The following is a 19840-nucleotide window of genomic DNA, read 5'->3' as shown; positions in this document are numbered from 1 at the left end:
GGGCATGAAAATGGCGGCCTCCCAGTTTTCAGCCCAGAGGAGCCGAGAGATTGGGGTCCCACTCCTCAGTGTGCCCTCAGAGAAAAGCGCTCAGTCACTCCCGTCTCCCTGGCCACTGGCCGTGCTCCGAGCTCATCCAGCCTGTGACTAAGCATCTCTGTCTCTGGCACACAGCTCCACCTGGAGTCTCTGAACCCAGCAGATCCCTGAGCTCCCCCAGGGGATGTCTCCCCAGATCTTGTGGGGACCTCACTTGCAGAGCAGTGGTCTGTGCCACAGATTACGGTTCAAGGTAACCCCGAGTTGAGAGCTTACTCCTCGGCTCTGTCTTTGTAGCCAGCTTTCCTGCTCCAATACTTGCAAGCTCTGCGACACTCAAACATCCCCGATCCTTCCGTGACCCCACGGGACCTGGGGCCACACTTACCCTGAGTGGACTTCACCCCGGTTTATCCTCTGGTGTGATGATGTCCTTTAGTTGAGCAGACTTTTAAAAGTCCTGATTTTGTGCTCCATTGTTCTGCCGCTTGCCGGGAGCCATTGCCCCCCCTCCCCCCCGTGGTCTATCTTCCTGTCTATTTTGATTCACTTTTCCTCCCCTCCTACCTTTCAGAAAGTGGTTGATTTTCTGTTTCTAGAATTGTTGCTCTTCTTCTCTTCGATCTCCTGTTGGATTTGTAGGTGTTCACAATGGTTTGATAAGCTATCTAGCTGATCTCATGCTACCTGATGTTGTCTCAGCCTGCTACTTCTCCGCCCTGGAATTTCAATAGGGATTGAAAACGCAATAAGGATTGCATTGAAGTTGCTTCAAGTACTATGGACGTTTTAACAATGTTAATTCCTCTAATCTGTAAGCATGGAGATTAAGATTTTATTTATTTATTTGACAGACAGAGATTACAAGTAGGCAGAGAGGCAAGCACAGAGAGAGAGAGAGGAAGAAGCAGGCTCCCCGTGGAGCAGAGAGCCCAATGCGGGGACCCGATCCCAGGACCCTGAGATCATGACCTGAGCTGAAGGCAGAGGCTTAACCCAATGAGCCTCCCAGGTGCCCCATTGGTTTATAAATTTTAACAAATGTGCCATTTTGATGAAGAATGTTGATAACAGGTGTGCATGTGTGGGACCAAGATATCTCTACGCATCCTATCAGTTTTTCTGTGAACCTAAAACTGCTCTAAAAAATAAAATCTATAAAAGCAAGTAAGCAACCAACCAACCAACTCATATGATTCAGACTTTGCAGTTGCTTACAAGGCCCCACACGATCTTTCTTATAGTCCCTAACCAGTCTCATGTCACTTCTTACTACATTTCCTGTAGTTTACTCTGGGCCAGCTGCATTAGACTCCATGGTGTGTCTTGCCTTACAACATTTGCATTTGCTTTTCCTTCACATAACCTTATGGATTGTTCTCAGCTCTTTCAAACCATTGTTCCAAAGTATTCTTTTGCATGACTTTCACAACCTAACCAAATTGCAGACCCTCCACCCTGCACTCCCTATCCCTTTTTTTGTTGTATTTTTTCCCTTAGCACTTATGGCCTTCAAATATTTTTCTAGTGGTTTTCTCTCCTAAAGAAGGCAAGAATTATTTTTTTTTGTTTTTCTTTCTACCGATGAATAACAGCTAGACAGCACTTGCACATAGTAGATTCCGAATACGTTTTTTTTGTGGGTAGAATAAATGACTCTCATTGTACTATTACAATTGATTTACTTGTTTGTATTCCACTTGACTCTAAGCTTCTTGAGAGACAAGTGCTGCAACTTCTGTGTCTATTTCTTCAGTATTTAGCACACATGGTTATATAACCATTTGTTCAATTTATAAAAATATACTTTTCATTTTATACATGTATAAACATAACAGAATTATACATTGGAATTTTTTCTATATTTATAGGTACTTTTTGATTGCTATGTATTCTACATAATTATACACGTTTTGTTAACCTTGAAAATTCTTATGAAATGTAGGCAATTCATAAAATAGATGACATTGAAACATTTAATTGAGTTAATATTTAGTCATTTATTTAACTATTGGCTATTATAAGCATTTAAGTTTTCTAACTTGTATATATTTGTTAAAGATTTTATATGTTTATTTGAGAGTGAGCAAGACAAAGAGTACAAGCAGGGGGAGCAGCAGATGGAGAGGGAGAAGTAGGCTTCCCAATTCCATCCCAGGATCCTGAGACTTTGACCTGACCCCAAACCAAGAGTCACGTGCTTGATAGACTGAGCCACCAAGGTTCCGCAGAAAGATACATTCAAGATCATTTAAAGATACAGTTAAGTCTATCAGTTAAATGTGTTCCCCTTTGACTCTGCCAATTACCCTTTCCGGAAACACTCTTAAAAAGTTCGCTGTGTATTCTTTTAGACTTTTTTAATATGCATATTATATATAATATATAATATGCATATATATACAAAAACTAAATTAACAAAAGCTAGTTAATACATGTATTATTCTGTAGTTTATCGTTTTTATCTTGTGTCCCAGAACTCTACCATATTAGTATATAAAATGTCTTCTTTGTAAGAATCACGCTATGATGTATAATCTTTTAATTATTCCTCAATTGACAGACATACAGTTTGTCTAACTATGAGAAATGGTGGGCTATACAACGTTAAATATTTTCTTTTCTGCGGTACAGTGCATTATGTTTCTTCAGAGAAGTTAAATGGTGTGCAGAATTTCCTGAGCTTGTTTTCCCAAAAGAACCTTTATTTTTCTGGAGCATATAATTCTTTCAAAGAGCATGTCATATCACTGATGCTCCATTAAATATATTTGAAGTTCTAGTCAATCTTCTTATTTTACTTATAATGAAATTAAGACTGACTAAATGGAAAATTGGAACTATACTCTCAGTTTCTTGAATATTTTTCTATCTTGCTCCAAATGCTTTGAATTTAATCTTAATTTAGTACTTATTCCTGAATTCAAATAGGAACGTTATGCACTAGGATTTTTTATAAGGGAAAAAATAGTTTTCATGTGTTGATACTAGGAAAAGTTAACAAGTGTCTGTTTTTAGGTTTTCCTTTCTATCAGCATGGGATATCTTGGTAGGTAATTAGTGACAAGTTAAGATAAGGTGTTAATCAGTTTGATACAACTTTCCTTTCTTTTTTTATGTAGAGAGAGAGCTGGGGGAGGGGTAGAGGGGGTGAAGGAGAGAGCATCTGAGGTCGACTATACACTGAGTGTGTTGCCCAGTGTGGGGCTCATCTCACAACCCTGAGATTCATGACTTGAGTTGGAATCAGGAGTCTGACACTTAACCAACTGAGCCATCAAGACCCCCCTGGATATAGCTTTTCTTTTCTATTTTTTAAGATTTTATTTATTTATTTGACAGAAATCACAAGTAGGCGGAGAGGCAGGCAGAGAGAGAGAGAGAGCAGGAAGCAGGCTCCCCGCTGAGCAGAGAGCCTGATGTGGGGCTCAATCCCAGAACTCTGGGATCACGACCTGAGCCGAAGGCAGAGGCTTTAACCCGCTGAGCCACCCCGGTGCCCCAGATATAGCTTTTCTTAAATAACTTAAAGTTCTCTGACATAAATGAAATAGTTCCTTTCTAGTGTTTGAATAGCTCTTTCAGTTACTTTAATAGTACCAGTCATTTGTGAGTTGGGGGAAATCAGAGGGGGAGACGAACCATGAGAGACTGTGGACTCTAGGAACAAACTGACGGTTTTGGAGGGGAGGGGAGTAGGGTTGTATGAGCCTGGTGGTAGGTATTAAGGAGGGCACGTATTGCATGAAGCACTGGGTGTGGTGCATAAACAGTGAATTTTGGAACACTGAAAGAAAATAAAATTAAATTAAAAAAAAAAGAGTCGCTTGAAAAGCAGTATTGAGTTTCATCATGTCTAGCAAATTTCTTAGCTACTTCTTTTGCCTTTCTCTTCCTCATTTAGGTTACTAGTCTTATTTTTTGAAGTATTTAGGAGGACTCTAGTTGTAATTTTAGATATGGTTAATAATAGAGATACTATTGAATCCTTTTGCCATAACTGGTCTTACTTTAGCCTTTCACTGAGTTGTCAAGTTCTTTTAATCTTAGGGTACAATTCAGAGTATGTTTTCTTTTGCTCATGTAATGTTTGGTTGCATCAGTTATTTTGTGCAGTAAAAAGAATCATTGGAGGATGATTGATATTTGTCTTTTAGTTCTGTAGTTCTTTTTAGAATTTATTTCATAAATGAAAATAGATTTTTTTTCTGATTATAAAGGTAATGCACAGTCCTATGGATTGTTTAAGTAATACATAAAGAATTTATGTAAGAAAGGTAAGTCACCTAAAGTCCTTCTGTTTGGAGGTAAGCATTTTAACATTTTACTAATATTGAACTTTCTTCTCTGTAAGTATACACACATACTCCGTAAGTATACACATACATTTATAAATACAAGGTCATACTCTATTGATTGTAATTTTCCCTTTTACTCAAGAAAGTATGTTGTGGAGCACTTTTCTTCTCATGAATATAGAGAATATAAATCACTTCTTAATAACTACAATGTCATTTTATGGATATGCCATAATTTAACTAATGCTCATTAATAGACATTTTGGATAGGCTCATAGTTTTCCGAATTATGAATAGCTCCCACATGAACATTTTTGTAGATTTGGCTTTGTGCTCTTATGATTATTTTTTTAATGTAATTCCTAAAAGAGAAATTTCCAGATCAGAATTTTGATACTTGTTGCTAAACGGCTTTCCAAACAATGATAACAATTTATGCTCTCTAAAATTATATGAGAGTGTACTTGCTGCCAAATCTTACTCAGTTCTGGGTACTTTTTTTTTTTTCAAACCTTCAATAATTTGGTGCATAATGATGACTTAAGATTGTTCAAATTTGGGGCGCCTGGGTGGCTCAGTGAGTTAAGCCTCTACCTTCGGCTCAAGTCATGATGGCAGGATCCTGGGATTGAGCCCCACACAGGGCTCTCTGCTCCGCAGGGAGCCTGCTTCCCCCTCTCTCTCTGCATGCCTCTCTGCGGACTTGTGATCTCTTTCTGTGTCAAATAAATAAATAAAATCTTAAAAAAAAAAGATCACTCAAATTTGTATGTCTTTGATTATTAGTCAGATTTAATATATTTTTAAGTAATGGCCACTTTTTTAATCCATGAACTCTATGCCCAATGTGGGGCTGAAACTAACAACAGATAGCAAAGATCAAGCATTGCCTGCTCCACTGACTGAGCAGGCCAGGTGACTCATCTAATGGCTACTTTTATTTTTTTTTCCTGTAAATTTTCTGTTAATATCTTTTTTTCTCATATTGGTATTATGCTCTCAGGGTTTGGCATATATTTATTTCATGCTCACAAGAATCCTTTGAGATAGGTTCTGTATCTGTTCCATAGTTGAAGAAGACCTCATATGCTTAGTACCAGCAGGTCTGCCAATTCTTGGATTGGTGGCTTATATCCATTGGCTCATTCAACTTTTTTTTTTTTTTTTTTAAAGATTTTATTTATTTATTTGACAGAGAGGGATCATAAGCAGGCAGAGAGGCAGGACGAGAGAGAGGAGGAAGCAGGCTCCTTGCTGAGCAGAGGACCGGATGCGGGGCCTGGGATCATGACCTGAGCTGAAGGCAGAGGCTTTAACACACCCAGGCTCCCCAGCTCATTCAACTTTAGCAGTGGTCTCACCCCCAGTAGCTTTTCCAGGACTACTACCTTCACCATGAAGCTTCATGAGCTTTCCTAATTCAAACTTGGGCTTCTTCAGCATTTTTACTTTTCTAACAAAGACATCATGGAGTGGATAAATAGACTGGCAAGCCTTTTCTGGCTTTTCTAGTGGTGTCTGGAATCAATTTATTGACTACTTCTTTCAGTTATTTGTCTGCACCTCTTGGGTCATGATTTCCATCACCCTTTTTCAAATTTGGCAGACCTCCTATTTTTGAGTAAAACCAATACAAAATGGACAAAATAACCCTTGTTAGTCTTGACATTAACATGGACTTCAGTCATAGTCTGCCATTTTTTGGCCATGGAGCACATTCTGTCACAGGTAAAGACCATGCCAAGGAAATTAGTTTTTGCCCCAATCATCCTCAGTTCTAAATGCAACTTCATCATTCTGCAGATCAGCAAGGCTCACTTCAAAAACATGAGAGGCCATCAGATGTGATTTTGTTGCCTTGAGTTCTTATGACTAGTGTTTTTCCAATATTTCTTATATTGAATGTAGCTGTTTCTTTCATATCATACCAGTCTTTCTTAGAAAATAAATCAACCACTTTCTTCTTGGCTCCCTTTCTGCCACCTTTCGTAAGGCTCTTGTTCTTGCTGACTGTCATTGTTATGCTCAGAGAGCCTAAAGGGTTTCTTTCATATTATTATTTCTTCCTCAGCACTTCAATTTTAATCGCTAATTATATAAGTTTAGATATTTCTTAGGACAAACCTCTCATCTTTGCTCACTTATTTCAGAATTCTGTTAGTTGTTTTTTCAGGTATATCTTGACAACTTTTGTCATGTCCCAGAAATTAATCCTTTGAGTTTTGACTGGAGTTGGACTAAATTCACAAATTTTATTTTTATTTCATTTTATAACTTATAGAGTGAAATTTTTGTGGGAGTTGAAAGTAGTCATTCATTCTTTTTTCCTGGTGTATCTTTTCTTCATTAATCTCTCACAAATTGGGTTTATTTCATGACTTTTAATGACAAAATTTTTATCCAGCTTTTCTTCTTGCTAAGTCATCTTCATATAAGGGCATATTTATAAAGACCTACTATTTGCTTAAGAATATACAGGTAGGGGCGCCTGGGTGGCTCAGTGGGTTAGGCCTCTGCCTTCGGCTCAGGTCATGGTCCCAGAGTCCTGTGATCGAGCTCTCTGCTCAGCGGGGAGCCAGCTTCCTCCATTCTCTCTGCCTGCTGCTCTGCCTACTTGTGATCTCTCTCTGTCAAATAAATGAAAAAAAAAAATCTTAAAAAAAAAATACAGGTAGATTCTTCTTCTTCTTCTTCTTCTCCTTCTTCTTCTTCTTCTGCTGCTTCTTCTGCTTCTTCTGCTTCTGCTGCTTCTTCCTCCTCCTCCTCCTCCTCCTCCTTCTTCTTCTTCTTCTTCTTCTTTTTCTTTTTTTCAGGTAGATTCTTCTTAACTTCTTTCCTTATCCGGCACTATTTTGTACCCTGAAGACTTTGGTAATATAGGCTTATACAATCGTTTAGTTCTCATTCAACAGCATAAGAGGTTAGGGAGGGAACTGATCTTTGTTTTTATTGATTATTATTTTATTTGCTTTGTGACCATTGCATTCATATGTGGACTCATACCTTTGGAAAAACTGCCTGCCCAGGCCCCAATTCTATTTTGATTCCCACTTTATATTTTAGTTTAGTTTAGTTAAGTTTAGTTTTAAATAATCTCTATGCCCAACATGGGACTCAGAACCCCAAGATTAAGAGTTACATGCTCCACGAGCCGGCCAGGTGCTCCTTTACTTCCACTTTAGAGTGCCTACTTAGTGAAAGATAGTTTTCAAAATTTGCTCCTCTGCCTAAGAGCATTTCATCTGATAAGACTTTGTGTACGTATATGCTCCTTACCCACCCTGCAAACAATTGTGGCCTCTATTGCTATTATTATTATTATTATTATTAAAGATTTTATTTTATTTATTTGACAGAGAGAAAGAGGGCACAAGGAAGAAGCAGCCTCCCTGTCTAGCAAGGACCCCCAATGTGGGGCTCAATCCCAGGACCCTGAGATCATGACCTGAGCTGAAGGCAGACACTTTAACAAACTGAGCTACCCAGGTGTCCCTATTGCTATTATTTTATAGCTCTGAAAAATCCCTAAGGAGATTGGTGTTTATCTTACCCATAATGTTTATCCTTATATATGTCCAACTTGAGAGAGATTCTCCCTGGAGCCACACCCCAAAATCAGAGCAAGCCCTGATTGCTCTTTGGAATCTGGGTCAGAGGCGAATGCTGAGGAGTGGCTATGCTTAGTCTCTTTTAGCTGTGGTCTGCAACAGTGAATGTTTTTGATCTGTGGCAAGGGTAAGAAGAATATCCCCATGCAGTGGACCAGCATTTTCCATGGCTCCCTTCAGTTTTCATTTCTTATTCCTAACACATTTGATCCTTTACTTTATTGGTTACAGATCATAATTAAAATGATTCAGGCTAGGGATTATGGACATTGGGGAGTGTATGTGCTTTGGTGAGTGCTGTGAAGTGTGTAAACCTGGCGATTCACAGACTTGTACCCATGGGGATAAAAATATATTATATGTTTATAAAAAATTTTTTAAAAATTAAAAAAAAAGAAAAAAAATGATTCAGACTAAAAAAGTTCTCAGTGAAGAGCTTATCTTGAAAGAGTCAGAACTGATGTATATTGTAGTATTATTTATTATTTGCTCTCCTGCTTGTTCTATACCTGCCCCAAACGAAAAGCTTTAATTTTTTGAAATCTTTTATCTTCTTAAAATTTTAATTCCGGGATAGTTAACATACAGTGTTATGTTAGTTTTAGGTATACAATACAGTGACTCAACACTTCCAAATATCATCCCGTGCTCATCACAAGTGCACTCCTTCATCACGTATTTACCCCCCCCACCCCCTCAACCCCCACCTTCCCTCTGGCAATGAACAGCTCAAAACCAAAAGCTTTTGAAGTCATTTTCTGATTAAGTATTTTTGGTTAGTGGACTTTTTAGAAGTAGAACATGTTTGCTCATTGGGGAGCAGACAAAATGAAGTGCCAGTGGTGCCTATGGTCCCATGAGGTATCCAGCAGATATTATGAATCTTGTTGATTTAGATGTAGTCACACAGAGCTGCTTTAGGTTCTGCATAACAACTTTTCATATTTCATATTTCTTCTCGCTTGCTCCGGTGACATGACCAAGAGAAGTCCTTCTCATTGTTTAGGTTTGGGGCATGTTGGTGTTTAAGTCCTTTGTAGTCTGCCACTTTGCTGTCTATATAATGTTGGTAAATCTCATCTGTCTATAAGTTTCAATTTCCTTTTCAGTGATGATACTTGCTCTATGTACTTCATTGATATATTAAGAAGTAATATAAAAATATAAATTATCTTTATAGATTATAAAATTTCATACAGATAAACAAGATTTGTGCTAGGATACTATAAAGTAATTATAGGAGACAGTATGGCGTTCTATCAGAAGATTCTTTTCCTACCTGCATTAAGCCCTTACATAAATATAAAGTCTAATTTACCTTCTTGTAATATATATTATGTTGCTTATAGTTTATTAATGATTATATAACACAAAAACCAAGGATGATATGTAATGTGATAAAGGAACACTATTTCAGCAGTCTAAATATGATTTATCTCAAGAGCATTAATATTGTGGGAATGAGTTTTTGTCTGTATGTGTAACTTCTAATATACTAAAACTTACATTTTGTCCAGACTTAATATAGAACTGAATGAAGAAAAGGATTCAATCCTTATGTTCATAATTTGTATAGCCATACTACCATACTTCCTTCTCATCATTACAAAGTTAGACTAATATAATAATAATAATAAATAAGATAAAAATTGTAACTAAAAGAAAATTAAGATTAAAAAATAATGAGGGGTACCTGGGGTGCTCTATCAGTTGACCATCCAATTCTTTTTTTTTTTAATTTAATTTTATTTATTTAATAGAGAGAGAGATCACAAGTAGGCAGAAAGGCAGGCAGAGCGAGAGGGGGAAGCAGGCTCCCCACTGTGCAGAGATTCCAGATGCGGGGCTAGATCCCAGGACCCTGAGATCATGACCTGAGCCTAGATCCCAGGACCCTGAGATCATGACCTGAGCCGAAGGCAGAGGCTCAACCCACTGAGCCACCGAGGTGCCCCTGACTGTCCAATTCTTGACCTGAGCTCAGGTCTTGATATCAAGAATGGTGGGTTCAAGCCCCTCATTAGGTTCTGTACTGTGTATGGAGCCTACTTAAAAAAAAAAAAAAAAAGATGAAACAACAAAAAGGCTACTGAAAAAACAATGAAATAGTGAAGAAGAAAGTAAATCAAAAGTAAGATAAAATAATTTTGAATGATGGAATAAAAATAAAGCACTGATAGACTCTGGCAAGAATCAGACACAGATGTTGACATTTTATTCATTCTGCTATTATTGAATATATTTGTCGATCACCGCACTGGCTGAGTCAACAGAAAAACCATTCATCTTGACCCATGAAATGTTAGTCAGCAAGGACTGAATTCAATGATGCAAGAAGAATGTTTTAAGCATTTATAATATTAATAAACAAACATTGCTAGAGGTAATTTCCCGCAAGTTCTGAATCTTAATCAAAATTACTGACCAGTTACAGAACATCCTGATATAACCGATCCCATTGTATTTATCCAGTTTCACGAAAGGCACAGATCTGTCATTTTTCACAATTTAGGTGTGATAAACTGACAGTGTTTTGAAATTACATGTATTTTTGTATTTTACTTTTATAAGTTGCATGTTAATAATTTCTTATATTCCTTTGTGTTATGAATTAGAATTCCATATTTAGCTTCTACCTATTAGGCATAATTTTTAACTATTTACATATAATTTCAAGATGCAAAAAAGCTGCAAAAATAAGAACAGTATAGGACACCCAGTATAGCTTTTATCCCTTTTTTGAAATTCACCTTTTTCTTCTCCGTTTTGAACCATTTGAGAGTATAAGGCCCTTTACCCCTAAATGTTTTGGTTTATATTTCTTAAGAATAAAGAACATAGTTATCATCTTCAGAAAAATTTAAAGTTTACAAAACTTTAATTTCCTGTGCATATTTTAATTTTTACTGGTTGACCAGATATTGTCCTTTGTGGTTTTTCCTCCATTCAATGGAGACTCCAGTCCAGCATCAAGCTTTGCAGTTAATTGTCATTTCTCTTTGGTGTCCTTTAATCTATAACTTCTCTATAGCTTTTCTTTGTTATCTTTAAACACTGATGTTTTTAAAGAAAATATCCTCCCCCACTTCTTTTTAATTGAATGCCCCTAATTTGGGTTTGTCTGGTATTTCCTCATGGTTAGATTCAGGTTATGCATTCCAGGCCAGGATACCACAGAATACTTGCATTGTAAGTGACCACCTTTATGTTCCATTCATTGCAATTAACTCATAGAACTTTCTGCTTTCCTCTTTTACTCACTAGTTGTATGGCACACAATCAGAATGTTAGTTAACAGTGTTTTTAAAAGAACATACGGTGTTATGGGGATAGACGGTGGTGATGGTTGCACAAAAACGTGAATGTACTAAGTACCATTGAACTGTACACTTAAAATGGACTAGGATGGTAAATTTTATGTTTATTTTAACACAATTTAAAAATGGGAAAAAAAGGACCTTTTGATAGACCTAAGTTTTATATTTCTTGTGAACACAAGGACTAGTTGCCTGGAAAAAGTCCTATACATATAATACATCCTTTAAAAATGCTTAGTAATTGTTTTATAATTATTAACATCATTATTTTAATTAGTTGATAATGTAGTACAGGAATAAATTTTATTCTGTGTATGACTCGCTTTTCCTATCATGGTGTATTGTTTCTTTTGCTTCTCACCTACAACCTCATACCTTGTAATTTGGTGTTTTAGCATTCTTAAAATGTTTTGATATTTTCTCACATGACAGGATAAAAGCCAGCAAAAGAAAAGTTATTTGTTTAATAAATTGCTGTACTTTTTAAAGAAGTAATCTGGGGCTCCTGACTGTAGAGCATGTGACTCTTGATCTCAGGGTCTTATGTTCAAAACCCACATTAGCTGTAGGGATTACCTAAAAATAAAATCTTAAAAAAGAAAAGTTTTCCTGCTCTTAATGTTCCTGTCTTATCAAAATGCATATGAAATATAATAAACTTTAATAGTTGATAACTTACCTTTTAGCTTGGCCTATATTATACAGATATATGGAATTTTCTTTTCTATTATGATTACTCCTTTATTGTAGTATTAACCCTTAATATAATCATCCACATAGTCCTAAATACAAGAAATCTAAACTAGATAATTATTATTTATAAAAAGTAATTTGCCATCTTGTCCTACTACTCTACTGAAATAATTCCTTTGTACATCATGAATTATATTCTCCTTTTAAAATCCAGTGACCTTGTCTTAGTCTTTGTCATCTCATTACCTATGGTATTTGTAATGAATCTTGGCTTTTTGAGTCAAAATTAGTCTATGAATTATGAAATCCCATATATAAAATATTTTTATTACATTTTAAAGAGCTGTCAATTGGTTCTCTATCTTTGAGATTGAGAGATTTTAAAGATCCAAATGATTTACTGCCTACTGCCTCTGATTTTATTTATTTGTCAGAGACGGAGAGAGAGCGAGCGAGCGAGCGAGCACAGGCAGACAGAGAGGCAGGCAGAGGCAGAGGGAGAAGCAGGCTCCCTGCCGAGCAAGGAGCCCGATGTGGGACTTGTTCCCAGGACCCTGGGATCATGACCTGAGCAGAAGGCAGCTGCTTAACCAACTGAGCCACCCAGGTGTCCCTACTGCCTCTGATTTTAGAGGGGTAGTATTAAGAGGAGAGCTCCTAGGGGCTCCTGGGTGGCTCAGCTGGTTAAGCATCTGCCTTTTGGTTCGGGTCGTGATCCCAGGATTCTGGGATCGAGCCCCGCTGGGCTCTCTGCTCAGCAGGGAACCTGCTTCTCCATCTCCCTCTGCTTGTCCCTCTGCCTACTTGTGCTCTCTCTATCAAATATATAAATAAATAAAATCTAGGAAAAAAGAAAAGTAGAGCTCCTGGGATGTCTGGGTGACTCAGGTTAAGCATGGGACTCTTGGTTTCAGCTCAGGTCATGACTTCAGGGTCATGGGATTCATCTCTGTGTCTGGCTCCATGCTCAACAGAGTCTACTTGTCCCTCTCTCTCTGCTCCTCCTTTTCGTATGTGCTCACTCTCTCTCTAAAATAAACAAATAAATTCTTTAAAAAAAAAAAAAAAAGGGTAGGACTCCTGAGGGTAGTAATGTCTCTTAATAATTTCCAGAATCTGAAGCTGAAAGAACCAATGGGTCTGATCCATGATGGTTGCTTTGGCTGTGCAATCTGTTGCAGAAATTTGAGGCTGTCTGTGCTAGGGGATAGATTCAGGTCATTAATTAAATAAATAATTATTTATTGAACACCTATTTTGGATTTAGCATTGGGAAAACTGATGCACACAATCCATTTCCTGCTCTCAAAAAGTAGGGAATAATTACTCACTCTAAATACTCACTTGAAAGATCAGGTGATTATTGTAGAGCTTAGATTCCAAAAATCAGAGAGATCCAGTAGAGGTTCTAGTTTTGTTATTTAAGTATAGGGCTATTACAAAAAGTGGACTTTTGTTTTTTAATAAATTCTAACCATTTTCAATAAACCCTGAAGTTACATAATAATTTTGAAGTTTAGAGTTTGGAAGACCTAAGTGGGTTTTAAAGATCTCCTTTAAGCTCTATCAGTTTGTTAATAAAATCAAAGGATTTTCCCATTCAAATATTGGTATTGAGTCCTCTACATTTTAATTATGGTATCTTTGCAAAGAGATGTCTTCTAGTATAGAGATAACTTTAAAAGTTGCTAATAGAAACAAAATATTCTTTTGTTTAAATTTATTATGGTTTCAGAGATTTGTGTGTTATAAATTTATTTAACAATTTTATTTTTTAAATAATTTCTACAGCCAATGTGGGGCACAAACCCATAACCATAAGATCAAGAGAAGCATGCTTCATTGACTGAGCCAGCCAGGCTCCCCCAGATATTTGTTTTTTATTTTTATACAATTGTCTAATTTTTTTTCTGTAGGGCAGAGAAATTCAAGGAGAATGTTCTGTAAATAAGCTTTATTAAATGTATTAAGGGAACATCTGTCTAAAATGGCAGTGTTTTGAATCTTTCTGTAAATTGCTTCCATGCAATCCAATTACTGTATTTTTTACTGGCAATTGTGTCATTCATTTCTGATAAACTGAATTTAGTACATTCTCCACAATCAAGATTCCAAATCTTTTCACTTTCTTAAGCCTCCGACTTCTCCTCTGTCCCTTGCAATGTTTTTTAAAACTTAAGAAAAATGTTTAAAACATTGCAAACATACAGACTATAAAATAACACGATGAAAAATATTTATACTGTACCTACCACCTTGCTTTAATAAATGTTAACTTTTTACCACATATGTTTCAACTTACTTTACACATATTAAAATATATATACTTGAAACCTCATATACTCTTACCCAACCCCATTCTTTCTCTTTCTTCTCTCTATAGAAGAGAGATTTATGTTAATCACTCCTAGGAAAGTGTACATTTTTGTATCATTCATGTATATGATATGCAGCATTGTTTGGCATGTTTTAAAACCTTACATAACATACTGTACGTGTCATTTTCCAACCTGCTTTTATCACTAATCTTTGTTTTCAGATTTATCTGTGTTTGTTCATGTACTGCAAGTCATTCTTCTTTATTGCTGAGCAGTATTTCATTGTACGATTATAATACAGTTAAATTATCTGTTCTAATAATGGAGATATAGGGTGTTTATAATTTTTCACTGAGTGTCAAAAAGAACATTCTTTACTTGTCTTTTTATGTATAGTTGTGGGAGTTATAAAGAGTATATATCTAGTATTGAATTTATACCTTGAAATGATTATCTAATGACAAATTGCTCTCTGATGATTGTACATTAACATTCCACTGTCCTCAGGACTGCATTGTAACTTGGGACAGCTCTGACCAATGGATCACACCCACCTGTCCCTCAGTGTATCCCCTTCACTGCTCCCAAGTGGCCCCTGGGCCCCGGATGTCTGTACATGTGGAGACTGGGTTCTGGAGGCTGCTGTCCCTGCCACAGGTTCATTGGCTTTTCTGGATAACATCATTACGGAGGGGGCAGTTGCTGTAACAAAATGCGTGCAAGTTTCCCTATCTTTTGATCCCTAATGAATTTGATGTTATTAGACTTAAAATTTTTATCAGTCTGACTGGTTATTAAGTGAATCCTGATTGTTATTCTTTTTTCTCCCATTGCCTGGTTGAGTAACTTTCATATGCTTACTAGTCATCTATGATTCTTCTTTTGTGATTTGCCTGTTCATTTTCTTAAGCAATTTTTCCAGAACTTTGGTTGTCTATTTGTTATTATACAATTAGATGAAGTAGAGCTATCTTCTCTCAGTGCCTTGTCTTTACACTTTGATTAAAAAGTCTTTATTGTATAGAAATTTAAAAATTGTTAATCTAGCCAGTTTTCCTTTATGATTATGCTTTTCTTACTTAAAAATCTTCCCCTGTTGTTCCAGTAAATAACCCAAAATTTGGTGTCTTAATAACAATAATGATTATGTTTTATGATTTCTGTGTGTTAGGAATTCAGACAGTGATTAGCAGGATTTCCTTGTTTCTTCTTCCATATGCCTGAGATGGAGTGACTGGAAGTCTAACAGCCATGGGCTGGAATAATCTGGAGATTATTTTTAATAAACTTTGCTTATGTATTATGGTTGATACTGGTTGTTGGCTGGGATCTCAGCATGGCTGCTAGCCAGAAAGCCTATACACTTAATTTATTTTCATTGATTTAGGAAATAAAGTACCATATTAAATAGAAATGGTGACAACAAACATTTCAGTTTTTTTCTTGATCCTTTTGGGAATGCGTCATTTTAATTATTATTTGTTACTATTAATAATATGTTGTCGTGTTAAAGAAATTTTCTGCTGTTCAACAAAGTTGGATAAGAGTTTTTAATCACGTATTTGAATTTTACTGAATACTTCTTTTGCATTCTTGAAAAGATACTGTAATTTTCTCCTTTTAGTTCATTAATATTGTGACTAACATGAATAGCTCTTCAGAAATAAACTTGTCTTTGTATTCTCTGAATAAAAACTGCTTAGGGGCACCTGGGTTGTACTGTCCGACTCTTGTAAGGGTCCGACTCTTGATTTCGACTCCGGTCATGATCTCAGGGCCTGGGATCAAGCCCTTCATCAGGCTCTGTGCTAGGCATAGAGTCTGCTTAAGATTCTCTCTCTTCCAATACTCTCTCTCCCTCTCATTCTGCCCCACCATCTGCATGCATGTGCATGCTCTCTCTTGTACATGCTTTCTCTCTTTCTTAAATAACTAACTAAATCTTTAGAAAAACTGCTTAGTCATGATTTATTAATAGTGTTTTAGTATTCTAGATTTGATTTACCTGTTTATTTTGGATTTTACAACTGAAATTGGTTTGGTTTTACTTTCAAAATTAATCTACCTTCATAAAATGAGTCTTTTCCTCTTTATCTTTTCTCTTTTTCATAATAAATAAATAAATAAATAAATATTTAATCTATAAGAAAACGGGTAAAGAGGGAAAAGTAAAAAAAAATAATAGAAAACAAGTAGCATGATGGTAGGTTTAATTTCATTCATACCAATAATTATATTTAATGTAAATGATCTAAATACCTCAATTAAGAGAAAAAGATTGTCATATTGATTATAAATATAAGAACCAACTATATGGGGCACCTGGGTGGCTCAGTGGGTTAAGCTTCTGCCTTCAGCTAAGGTCATGATCTCAGGGTCCTAGGACTGAGTCCCACATCAGGTTTTTTGCTCAGCAGGGAGCCTGCTTCTCCCTTTCTCTGCCTGCCTCTCTGCATACTTGTGATCTTTCTCTGTCAAATAAATCTTAAAAAAAAAAAAAAAGAACCAACTATATGTTATTGAAGAAAAACTCATTTTAAATATAAAGACATAGGTAGGTTAAAAGTAAAAGAGTACAAAAGATACTTTCTACAGATAATCAAAAGAAAGTGGATTAATTATATTAGTTTCAGACTAAGTAGATATCAAATCAATATATATTATCAAGGACTACAGAAATTAATAATAAGAGGTTGCTTTCATGAAGAATTATCAAAACAAAAAATACTAAAATCACAGACACCTAAAAAGTGACAAAATAAAATGAAAAACTTTATGTGAAATTTAAAATCTTATATAAAATTGATAATTTCCTAGAGAAACATTAACTATCAAAATTGCTTCAAGAATTTTATAAACCTGAGTAAATGAGTAATCAAGGAAGAAACAGCATCTACAATTAAACTTACCGTCCCCTAAATAAGAAAAAATAGTAGTTAAGGAATGATTGTATTTTATATAGAATTTCTCTGTTTTGAAGCTATTACTTCATAGTGTTTGGTTTCCCTTGTTGCTGAGGAATAGCCTGTCAGTATTCCTTCTGAGGTAATATGTCTTTTTCTCTTTGACTTTTTTTTTGTGATTTCTTGTTTATCCTATCTAATGTTCCACAATTTTTTTTAAGATTTTATTTATTTGACAGAGAGAGATTACAAGTAGGCAGAGAGGCAAGCAGAGAGAGAGAGAGGAGGAAGCAGGCTCCTTGCCGAGCAGAGAGCCAGATGTGGGACTCCATCCTAGGACCCTGAGATCATGACCTGAGCTAAAGGCAGAGGCTTAACCCACTGAGCCACCCAGGTGCCCCCAACAATTTGTTTTGATGATGTGGCTAGATAATGGATGTATTTTTGTTTATCTTTCTTGGGACACAAAATATACTTTGAATCTGAGAAATGAATTCCTTCTTCAATTCTAACACTTATTTAACACTTCAAAATATTGCTTCTTTATCATTTTCTCCAATTCTTTTAAGACCTTCCTATTATATGTTGAAGCTTCTTAATATCTCTTACGTGTCTTTTAACTGTTTTTTAAGATTTTATTTATTTATTTGACAGAGAGAGTGACTCAGCGAGAGAGGGAACACAAGCAAGGGGAGTGGGAGAGGGAGAAGCAGATTTCCCACTGAGTAGGAAGTCCAATGAGGGGCTTGATCCCAGGACCCTGGGATCATGACCTGAGCTGAAGGCAGACACTTAACTGACTGAGCCATCCAAGTGCCCCTTTACTTTTTTTTTTTTTAAACTAAGTTTATTGATACATAATTTACCTGTAAAATTTACCCTTTTAAGTAAATATACAATATAATTCAATGGTTTTTAAATATGTATTCACGGAGTTGTGTAACCATCATCACTATGTAATTTTATGACCTTTTAGCACCTCTTAAAGAAATCCCATATATAAACTAGAAGTCACTCTCTACTTCCCCACTCCTCTGAGCTCTAGAAACCAATAATTTATGTTTTCCACTCCCATGGGCCCTACAAACCAGTAATTTCCTATTCTGGAAATTTCATATAAATGGAACTTTACATACAATATGTGGTCTTTGTGATTGGCTTCTTTCACATAACAAGTTTTTTTAGATTCACTCATGTTGTACTATGTATCAATACTTCCTTTAATGTTATTACTGAATTATCTTTCATTGCTGAGATACACCCACATTTTGCTTATCCATTTATCAGTGATGGATGTTTGAGTAATTACGAATACTAAACTGTTATGAAAAATGCTGCTATGAACATTCATATACAAACCTACACACATACAGATTTTTGTGTGATATATGTTTTCAGTTCTCTTGGGTATATACCTAGGAAAGGAATTGTTGGGTGACATGGTAACTCAGTTTAACTTAACTCAGAATTGTTACATATTTTTCTAAGTGGCTACAACATTATGTAATTGCACTAACAATGTTCAAAGGCTCCACTTTTCTGTATCTTTATCAACACTTACTATCTTCGCTCTTTTTCATCTTAGCCATTCTAGAGGTGAAAGTGTATTTCATTGTGTTTTTGGATTTGCATTTTCCCAATGGCTGATGATGAGCATCTTTTAATGTCCTTATTATTCATTTGCATATCTTTAGATAAATTTTTATTAGAAACTGTTTCCCATTTTTTAAAAGATTTTATTTATTTGACCGAAAGAGAGAGTGGGAGAAAGCACAAATGGAAGTGGCAGGAAGAGGCAGAGGGAGAAGCAGGTTCCTGCTGAGCAAGGAGCTCAATGTGGGGCTTGATCCAAGGACCCAAGGATCATGACCTGAGCCGAAGACATATGTTTAACCAACTGAACCACCAGGCATCCCATAAACTTTTCCCCTGTTTTAAAATGTTATTGTTGCTTTTTTTTTTTTTAACAAATTGAGTTTCAAGAGCTTTTAATATATGTTTTTTCCATATAATTTATTTTTTTTAAGATTTTATTTATGTTAGAGAGAGTGACCCAGTGGGTGGAGGAGGGGAAGGCAGAAGGAGAGTGAGACTCTTTTTTTTTTTTTTTTAAATATTTTATTTATTTATTTGACAGACAGAGATCACAAGTAGGCAGAGAGGCAGACAGAGAGAGAGGAGGAAGCAGGCTCCCCGCTGAGCAGAGAGCCCGATGCGGGGCTCGATCCTAGAACCCTGGGATCATGACCCGAGCCGAAGGCAGAGGCTTTAAACCACTGAGCCACCCAGGCACCCCGGAGAGTGAGACTCTTAAGCAGACTCCATACTGAGGGCAGAGCCAGTAACAGGGCTTTATCTCAGAACCTGAAATTGTGACCTGAACCAAAACCAAGAGTCTGACACTTAACCGATTCCACCACCCAGGCACCCCCATACAGTTTCTTTTATTAGATAAATGCTTTGCAACTATTTTCTTCATTCTATTGTCTTTCTACTTTCTTGGCAGTGTCTTTTGAGGCACAAGAATTTTACATTTGGATACAGTTCAATTTATTTAATTTTTCTTTGATTGCTTGTGCTTTTGACTTGAGTTGCTTTTGCTTTTGACATCATATGTAAGAAACTGTTGCCTAATCCAAGGCCAAGAAGATTTATACCTCTGTT

General features: G+C 36.2%; 1 protein-coding gene and 1 pseudogene across 17 annotated transcripts in view; one reads left to right on the top strand and one right to left on the bottom strand.

Moving 5' to 3' along the window:
* The window catches only part of BAZ2B (bromodomain adjacent to zinc finger domain 2B), a 313348-nt gene that overhangs the window by 37353 nt on the left and 256155 nt on the right, over positions 1-19840 (top strand). The gene's annotated exons all lie outside the window — the stretch shown is intronic.
* Positions 5420-6354, bottom strand: LOC132014468 (small ribosomal subunit protein eS1-like; annotated as a pseudogene).

The sequence above is a fragment of the Mustela nigripes genome, chromosome 3 (assembly GCF_022355385.1).
Source record: "Mustela nigripes isolate SB6536 chromosome 3, MUSNIG.SB6536, whole genome shotgun sequence".
NCBI lineage: Eukaryota > Metazoa > Chordata > Mammalia > Carnivora > Mustelidae > Mustela > Mustela nigripes.
This window is presented reverse-complemented; position numbering and strand designations above follow the sequence as displayed.